The sequence below is a fragment of the Arachis ipaensis genome, chromosome B10, assembly GCF_059453495.1.
Source record: "Arachis ipaensis isolate K30076 ecotype BB chromosome B10, ASM5945349v1, whole genome shotgun sequence".
In the NCBI taxonomy this organism is placed as follows: Eukaryota; Viridiplantae; Streptophyta; class Magnoliopsida; order Fabales; family Fabaceae; genus Arachis; species Arachis ipaensis.
This window is the reverse complement of record NC_142435.1, coordinates 94,520,234-94,530,098: the sequence shown is the minus strand read 5'-3', so window position 1 is coordinate 94,530,098 and position 9,865 is coordinate 94,520,234. Positions and strand designations below refer to the sequence as shown.

General features: G+C 40.1%; 1 non-coding gene across 1 annotated transcript; it reads right to left on the bottom strand.

The window, feature by feature from the left end:
• Positions 1-306: 306 nt before the first annotated feature.
• Positions 307-413, bottom strand: LOC148580923 (small nucleolar RNA R71). The gene has a single exon (XR_015899677.1). It is a non-coding gene; the product is annotated as a small nucleolar RNA R71 (small nucleolar RNA).
• Between the last annotated feature and the right edge of the window lie 9,452 nt (positions 414-9,865).

Genomic DNA, 9,865 nt, shown 5'->3' with positions numbered 1-9,865 from the left:
CAAATCCGGTATCCGGCTTTGGATCCAAATTTTGAGCTTAAGATCGACACAATCAACTTGCTCCCCAAGTACAATGGACTACCTGGGGAAGATCCTCTTAAGCATCTTAAGGATTTTCAAGTTGCATGCTCCACTACGAGAAGACATGGTGCAGATGAAGTAGCAGTTTTGGTGTTTGCTTTCCCTTTCTCTTTGGAGGGAAAAGCAAAAGAATGGTTTTATACTTAGCCGGGAGATGTGATTTCCAATTGGGACTTGTTGCGTAAGGAATTTCTGGAAAAGTTCTACCCACCACAAAAGACTGATAAGCTACGAAAGGAAATCTCTTGCATTATGCAACGAGATGGGGAGACTCTTTATGAGTACTGGGAGAGATTCAAGAAGTTGTTGGAAGCCTGCCCTCACCACCGTATTGATGAGTTAGTACTTATTAGCTATTTTTGTCAAGGGATGAATCCCCAAGGTAAGCTTCTCCTAGATGCCTCTAGTGGAGGATCCCTTACCAAAAACAAGACCGCCGAGGAAGCGTGGGAGATCATAGCGGACTTGGCGGACTCTACTCAACACTCAAGGGCAAGGAATCCACAACCAAAAGCTTTAAGTGAAGTTTCTCCTTCCGAAGACGCCGTTTTGACAAAGACCCTCGGTAAGATGACAATTTTGTTGAGACAAATCACCCAAGGGAAACAAATTTCCCAAGCCTTGATAGCTCCTCCACCTCAACCTCCAAGAATTGAAGGACCACCAAGATCATGCGGTATTTGTGCTTGTAACAACAATTACACTGATGAGTGCCCTCAACTCCAAGAGGACACTACATTAGCGGTAGCCAATTCGTACCCACAAAGACCCAACTACAATCAACATGAAGGAAATCAAAATCAATAGTGGAGGAATAATTCTAATAAAAGGTGGAACCAAGCCCCACAAGCTCAACCTTACCCAAGCCAACAAGCCTACTATCATCAAGCTCCTCAAGGTCAACCCCAATACCAACAATCCTACCAACACCCTTCACAATCTCAACCTCAAGGGAGGTATCAACATCCAAATAGTAATAGTAGATCCAACCCTCCTCAAGGCAATCAAGGTCCTCCTCCTAATCAACCCTACATGAATGACACACTGCAAACCTTTATGCAAGAGCAACGAGAATTTCACAAGAAATAAGAAGCATATATGGCTACAATTGCCGAAGGCCGAAGCACTCACCCGTTTGACTCTTTCCCCTCCTACTACACAAAATGCCCAACAAGCCTTAACTTCTAGTGGTTTTCCCTCACAACCTCAATCGAATTCTAAGGGAAGCATCAATGCCATTACCCTTAGGAGCGGCACCAAGTTGGATGAAATTGGTGTTGTACCCACAAGTTTGAGTGAGAAAACCCACAATGAAGAGGTAGGAGAGGATATGGGAGCGATGAATGATGAAGAGGAAGATGTTGAGAAGGATGAGGGGGAACCACTCAAGGCCAAGGAGCCAAAGAAGAAAAATCCAATTGAAGAGCCTATGCCCATTCCATTCCCAACTTTGGCAAAGAAGGCAAAGAAGCAAGAACAACTTGACCCCAACATGGTGGAAATTTTTAAGAATGTTAAAGTCACAGTCCCTCTATTTCAAGCCATTCAACAAGTGCCCAAATATGCCAAGTTCCTCAAAGATGTTTGTACTCACAAGGAGAAAATTGGCGAACTCAACAAAAGGGCGGTAGATGATTCTATCTCTTCTTTAATTCTTGAAAAATGAAATGATCCTGGCCCATGTTTGGTTACTTGCTTGATTGGTGGGATTAAGTTCAAAGATTGTATGTGTGATTTGGGGGCATGCGTAAGCATTATGCCACTCCCTATTTATGAGAGATTGAACTTGTCACCCTTAAAGAGGTCCAGGGCAAGATTCGTGTTGCCCGATAAGAGAATTATATCAGTTGTGGGGATTATAGAAAATGTTTTGGTTGATATCCAAGGTTTACTCTTCCCGGTAGATTTCCACATTTTGGAGACTCCTCCTATAGACTGTAACACCCCAATTACCCTAAGCCTTACCTCTAGCCGTAAGGCAAAGGTTAATCAGAGGTTACGACAATTCTAAGGCTTATATATATATATATATAAGGAAATAATATAATCTAGAAGCATGATGAAGGATTAAGCTCAAGGACAGAATTACAAAAGCGCGAAACGTTCACACGAAGATAACACATAAGATACAAGGTATAAGTATAAGAGAATAAAATATAGATAAATATAAGAATATAATAATCATAGAGAACTAGCCGCAGCTTGCGGAGTTTAAGCCGACTAGTAACAAATAAAAAGGATACAGAGCTTTAGAAATTAAAACAACTTATACAACCTATCTCTCAAATAAGCCTCTAAGGCCATAAAGTTGAATATACAAAAGTTGAGAGAATACTATGACGAAAGTAAAATAGAATTAAACAAGGAACGAACCATACTCCGCTCTATCACCATATCCATAATCTCATCGAAGTAGATTACAACCTGCATCTGAAAAACAACAACAAAGTATGGAATGAGAACCAGAGGTTCTCAGTATGGTAACAGTGCCCAATAATGTAAAATGTAACGCCCCGGGACGCCGAAGGCAATCCTAGGACTCCACATCACATACTGATATTCAAGCTTAGAACAAGATAAATAAATATACAAGAACTTAAACCATAAACCGGGTTATCTAAACTTAGGGGATCTCTGACTAATGCTAATCACACCACTGTATCCCACAACCCTCGCCAGCCTAACCTCCGTGCGATCCCATCGCCACCGCCTATCTAACCTCTTATCATCAGACAATCACAAATAATGCAGGCAAGTAAAACACAGGTAGAATTCATTTACAGCAAGTAATTCAAGAAAGCAAGTAGGCATGTTATACAATTAGGCAAGCTCAAGTAAACAAAGCAAGCAAGCATATAGAAGATGTATATGATGAATGCCTGTCCTATTGGCTGTGATATCACATGTCGGTTATTATGCGAAACCCGACAGCAAATCCGGTCGACAACTCCCGGATTAGTCTCTCTATTGCGCATAAGGAGGAAAATTCCGAGGAAGAGTGCCTTACCACCTTCTCCTTTCAGAGGGAAATATTCCGAGGGAGCGTGCCCTACCACCTTCCTCTGGTTGTCGCATGATTCCATGGGTTAGTGCCCCACCACCTTGCAATCAGAGAGAAATCGCATTTTCAGGAGGAATAATTCTGAGGGATGAGTACCCTACCACCTTCTCCTGTCAAAGGGAAATATTCCGAGGGAGAGTGCCCTTCCACCTTCCTCTGGTTGCGAGAAATATGAGTGAGAAGCCCAGCTTCAACTCTTACATCCGAACGTAGGCGGGATACTGCCACAGCCCCTACGACGGAGAACAATACAAATTGTAATCACATATTCATTCTTAGAGGCCACTACTCTTAACACTTCCACTCATACTCCTCTCAACCATCATCAAGTCATAAGTTCTATTCCGAACTATTAGTTCATCAATTTCTCAAATTCATTATCATCAATCACCCAGTTCACCACTCTTCCTTTTCTCCCAACTAACTCATCCTCAATACACCAGAAACCTAAACCTCCGTTTGCTAACCTTTCAAAAGAAAACCCAACTTAAACCCCCTAGGACCTTTCCCCTATTTCAATGCTCTAAAATAAGCCCAAGAGTCTTAAAATGGTGTTATAGAAGCTTACAACCTTGTCGGGAAGGTGAAATAGTTGAAAACAAAATAAAATTTGAGAAACAGGGCGTGCGTGCGCACGCCCAGGAAGATTTTCAAAGTGTGCGTACACACAGAGGAGTCCGTACACACAGGTACTGATCCTTCCCGACTTGTGCGTGTGCACAGGGCTGTGAGTACGCACAGGTCGTAATTCTTCATTGATGTGCACGCACACAAGTTGTGCTAACGCGGAAAAATAGTACGCCCTTCCCTGCCTGTGTGTACGCACAGGTCTGTGCGTGCACACGGGTTTTTAAAAAGTGCAGGGTTGTGCGTGCGCACAAGGCTGTGCGTGCGCACATATCAGAAATCCTGAAATTCTGCAACTTTGCAGAATTTTAGATTTTTAACACCAACTTGATTGATCATAACTTCCTCTAAAAAATTCCAAATTTTACAAACTTTATATCAATTTAAAGACTTTTCAAAGATCTTTAATTATAGAGAAGTTTCATCAGATTTTGAAATTCAGGGCAAAAGTTATGATCAGACAAAGTTCACCAAAAATCCATTCTTACCAAAGGCTTCAAAACTCCAATTTTAACCAACTTTCCATTCAAAACCAAATCAAAACCTACCCAATCATCATAAACCACTACCACACACAACATATTACCTCTTCATATCATTCTCCTTAATTTCACTTAAATTACTCAACCGTTATACCATTTCTCACTACCATACCCATAATTTCCTACTTAATCATAAATCCATACTCAAAATCATAATCAATCAACAACAACCTCAACCACCAAAACAAATCCTCATAAATTTCAACAATCATTATCAAATCCTATCCATCATTAACCAAATCTATCATAAAGCTCATCAACACCAATGATACCCAACAATACCCAACAACCACAATAACCAACAATAAAAAATCATCATCAATATATGTCATCAAACATCATAATCATCAATATCCTTCATTCCAACCCACCATAAACATTTATATTAACTCATCACCTTAATTTCTCAAAATTCTCATTATCCATCAATAAATCCATACGCCAACAATTAACATCAATTCACATATAATTACTCATACACCCACAACATTCAATCCTATCTTAGGGTCAACTAGCCTAAGTATCCATGAACATTACATATTACATAAAGGAAACCGAAACTATACCTTGGTCGATTCCCAAACGCACCAAATATCAAAACGAAGCCACCAAGCTTGATTCAAAGCCTCAACCAACACCAACAAACACCAACGCTCACACTAACAACACATATATCATCAAAATCAAAATCTAAGATACATAAAACAACTAAACACAAGGGTTTAGTGGAACCTTACCTTACCCAACGTGATTAGGGGTAAAATCCAACATTTACTCGCTACTAGAGATCACCTAAACAACTAAAACCACAAATTCTACTCAAAACCATAACCTCAAAAGCACAAAAATATAGAGCACGAAACTGGGGAGAGAGACATAATTTCTTACCAGGTTTCTTTAGATAGAAACGTAGAGCTCAACGAGAGCTTCGGGTGGCTACAAACGGCTCGGTAATCAAAGCTCCAGATCAAAAGTTATGGCTTTCGGAAGGTGGAGGTGAAAAGTAACCAACCCTCACCTCTCCTCTCTTCTCAATCTGCGCCCCTCTCTCTCTGTGGGGAGAAAAATGAGCTGAAAAGCTTATTAAGTGAGCTTATATATGTTAGACCTTGGGCCCGGTTTGGGCCCGGTCCAACCCGTTAGTGTTTTTGGTCCGTTTGACCTACATTGGTCCAAAACCTTTAAGATTAGTATCCGGTTTTCGATTCTAAAATTATTTTTGTCCTTTCAAAACAACAAATCAATTTTCAAAATACTATTTTTCAAAATACGCGGTACTGGACAGCCTAGAGCTGGTACTGCCGGCTTAAGCGCCAGTACGCATTTTTACATAAACTTTTTGAAAGAAATACATTTTCCAACTCAGAAAAATTTACTGGAACCAAATTTCTCATTTATATTTTCAAATTAAAACTTCTAAATTTTGAATCTATTTCAGGCAGTAAATTATTTTATTAAAACTGTTTTACGTAAAAATTCGGGTTCTTACATCATACTCAGACAAGCCATCATCCATTCTACTTGGAAGGTCGTTTCTAAAGACATCCCGATTCAAGCTTGATGCACATTCCGGAGTCTATTCTTTTGAGGCCGATGGCAAGTGATGCCAAGGCATCATGGTCTATTTTTCTATGCTTTTTCAGTAGATTTTAATTTAGTTTTCATACAATTTATGTTGATAAAGGAGCAAAAGCATGAAAAATCTCTGCATGAAACAAAATCTCAAACATAGGTGAATCTTAGTTAATATACAGGATAAATAAGATGAAATAGATCACACTAAGTAAAATTATGATTTTGAACATTATTAGCACACTTAGTATAGTAAAGTTTATCTTGTATGTTACTTTGATACACTTATTTGTTTGATAATAGGCAAAGTAGAAGCAGAGAAGCAGAGAAGAGCAGAATTAGAGAGCTAACATTGGTGGCAAAGTTGGAGTAAACGTTGGCAATAAACCAACGCTGTATGGAAAAAATGAAGAAGCAACGTTGGAGGGAACGTTGGTGATCCAACGTTACCCCCAACGTGCACGATAAGAAGCCTGGAAAAATCGACAGCCACGCGTATGCGTGCTCCACGTGTATGCGTGAGAAGTTCAAAATCAGAGGCCACGCGTACGCGACAATGACGCGTATGCGTGAAAAGAGAAAAATTGACAAACCACGCGTACGCGTCACCCACGCGTACGCGTGAGAAGTGAAGAATTGACAAGGCATGCATGGGTAGAACGTTGTCCCAGCAACGTTGTCTTCAACGCTCATCTCAACGTTAAAAAAAAGAAAACAAGGGTCACGCTTACGCGTCACCCACGCGTACGCATGACCGGAAAAATGTTGGAGGGAACGTTTACATGCCAACGTTGACGCAAACGCTGAAGACAGGCCTGAGAGTAGAATTTTAATGCTGGCAACACTGCTAAAGGCCCGATACACCCCTGAATCATGCAAGCAAGCTGAGCCCATCAAACATCACTCAATCCAAGGCACAAGAAGCATCTATATTAGGAATTTTAATTCATTTTGTAATTTGTATTTTCATCTCTGTAAGCCTATATATAGGCAGTAGCTGGATTGGAGAAACCATTCTGGATTGGAGGGGAGTCCAGAATCATGCATCCACATCTCCTAACACACACTTTTCATGCACTTTTCTTTCTTTTCTTTTCTTTTCTGTTTTGCTGGTAGTTTAATTTTAGTTTGTAATTTCCATTATGAATTTAAAGTTTCCATTTCTGTTTGAATTATAATTCTTCTTCTCCAATTTTTTGTATTTTATTTCTTCTCTGTTAGAATAGCACAATGAACTATACTAACTCTTTTTATTGGGTTAGAGAGCTCTATTGTTATTTAATGGATCAATTGTAGTTTTCATAATCCTTTCTCTGTCTTTTCTCTTGGTCTTACTAGAAAGCTTTTGATCCTAATTCAATTGAACAATTGTCTCGACGGAGAAATTGTTCATAATTGGATTTCCTCGGAACCTTGACAGAGGAATGAGGAAATCATGCTAGAAATGCTTTCTCACATTGGATTAGGTTGGGGGTTGGATGGATATTGTGACATTTAATCCTACCAATACTTTGATCTATGAATGTGTATGGTATAATTAGTGACCAAGCTTCATCTCTTCCCATGAACAATTAAACCAAGACATTGGAAAATTGTTCAAGCTTAGAGAGATTGGTGGGAGACACCCCACCATGGTAACATTGCTCTAACTTTATCTTTTTGTTTGTAGCTTTTTGAATTAGTTGCTTTCTTGTGGTATGATGATTAGCTTAGTTTTGATTTGGTATTTTTGGATTGAATAAGTTGAATTGCTTGTGGATCATGAATTTATGCATGTTTAAATGATTTGGGGTTAGTATGTTACTATGCTATAGGAAGAAACCTTAGTTTTGAAAAGACAATTTTTTTAGAAATAGGGCGCCTGTGCGTGCGCACCACCCTGTGCGCGCACAAAATTGCATTTTTCACCTCCTGTGCGAGCACACGCCCTTGTGCGCCCGCACACCCCTTGCAGCATCCTCTGGTGACAGCGCCAGCACTGCTTGTGCGTGCGCGCTGCCCTCTTTTCTGAGCCCTGTGCATGCGCATTGCCTTATGCGTACGCATGCAGTTCCCTTATTGCGCCTCCTGTACGGCCGCACAAACGTGTGCATTCGCACACCTATTGGCAGCCCCTCTGGTGGGAGCGTCGTCATGAGCTGTGCGCGTGAACAACCTCCCCATATCATGGTCCTTGTGCGTGCGCACGGACTGTGTACGCACGCACGCCTGACTCTATACCTCAAGCGTTCTGATAAACCCCATTTTTAGGGTTTAACTTGTGTTGAATTTAGAGTATTTTATCAACCTTTTCTCATATTTATTCAATAAAATAGCATGATTTTGTGATTCTCCCTTAATTTGTGCTTAAACATGAAAACATGCTTTTAGACCTTTAATTTGATGATCTTGATTCACCTTTGATTCCACTAGATGCCTTGATGTGTTTGTTAGTGATTTCATACTGAAAAGGCTAGGAATGGATCAAAGGAATGAAGAGGAAAGCATACAAAGTGGAGAAATCATGAAAAAGCCAAAGATTTAGATACATTCATCCATGCGCACGCGCACTATACGCGGACGCGTGGATCGCGAAAATTCAAGGGATGCGTACGCGTGCTGTACGCGTACGTGTCGGTGGCCAAACGTGATTTTTAAATAGAAAATGTGCCCAGCGAATTCTGAGAAGCTGTGGGGCCCAGTTTGCAACCAACTTTGGCGCCAAAGTGCTTTAAAGGACCAAGGAGTGAAGGGAATTAACATCTTTTGCTCATTCACACACATTATGGTTAGGATTAGTTAGTTTCTAGAGAGAGAAGTTCTCTCTTCTCTCTAAAATTAGGATTAGGTTTAGATCTAGATCTACTTCTTCTTCTTCTCTCTTAATTTTCCTCTTTCATCCTTAATTGTTCTCTTGTAGTAGTAGCATTCTACTTCTCTTGTAGTTTCTTTGTATTGTTAGTTGGAGTTTGTGAACTTTCTTTTGTAGATCTACATTTCTTCTTCAATGTAATTGGTAAGTTCTTTTTGTTTCATAATTGTTTTGCTTTTCTATTGTTGATCTCTTGCTTTTGTAGTCATAGATTCTTTTAATTCTTGCAATTCATGTTGTTTACCTTTTGTGCCTTCCAAGTGTTTGATAAAATACTTGGAAGGATGTTAGAGTAGAATTTTATGCTCTTGGCTTGGGAAGGTAACTTAGGAACTCTTGAGTTACTAATGTCCAGGTAATTGATGATTGGGAGCCATTAACTCTAGGTCTCACTAATTGAATTGGTGGAGAGCTAGAACTTATGGACATGGATTGATATAGCTCATTTGACTTTCCTTTACTAGTTAGAGGATGATTTAATGAGATTGATCCTTGCCAATTCTCATGTTGTGGTTAATGATAGGGATAGAGATCCTTGACCACCAACCCTTGCCAAGACCTTTTTAGCCATTAGTTTTCTTCCTTGCCATTTATCTTTCATGTCTCTTATCAAAATTCCAAACATAACTCATAACCAATAACAAGAACACCTTATTTCAATTCTTAGGGAGAATGACCCGAGGTTTAAATACTTCGGTTTATAATTTTAGGGGTTTGTTTTAGTGATAAACAATCTTTTGTATGAAAGGATTCTTTGTTGGTTTAGAAACTATACTTGCAACGAGAATTTATTGTGAATTCTAAACCATCAAAAATCCAATCATCACGTTTTTTAAAAAAAAAGCAAAGCTTTCTGTGCGAGCGCACGCCCTTGTGCGCCCGCATGCGTTGTTGCAACCCCTCTGGTGGGAGCAAATGCACGCTCTGTGCACCTGCATCCCTCCCTCCTGTTCTCGATCTGTGCGTACGCACTAGCTTATGAGTATGCATACACCACTCTATCTTGCGACCCCTGTGCACGCGCTCCTCTCTGTGCGTTCGCACACGCTTTTACACTCCATCTGGTCACGGCGATCGCATGCTGTGTGCGTTCGCAACCCTTCTAATTTCTGCCTTCTGTACGTCTGCACA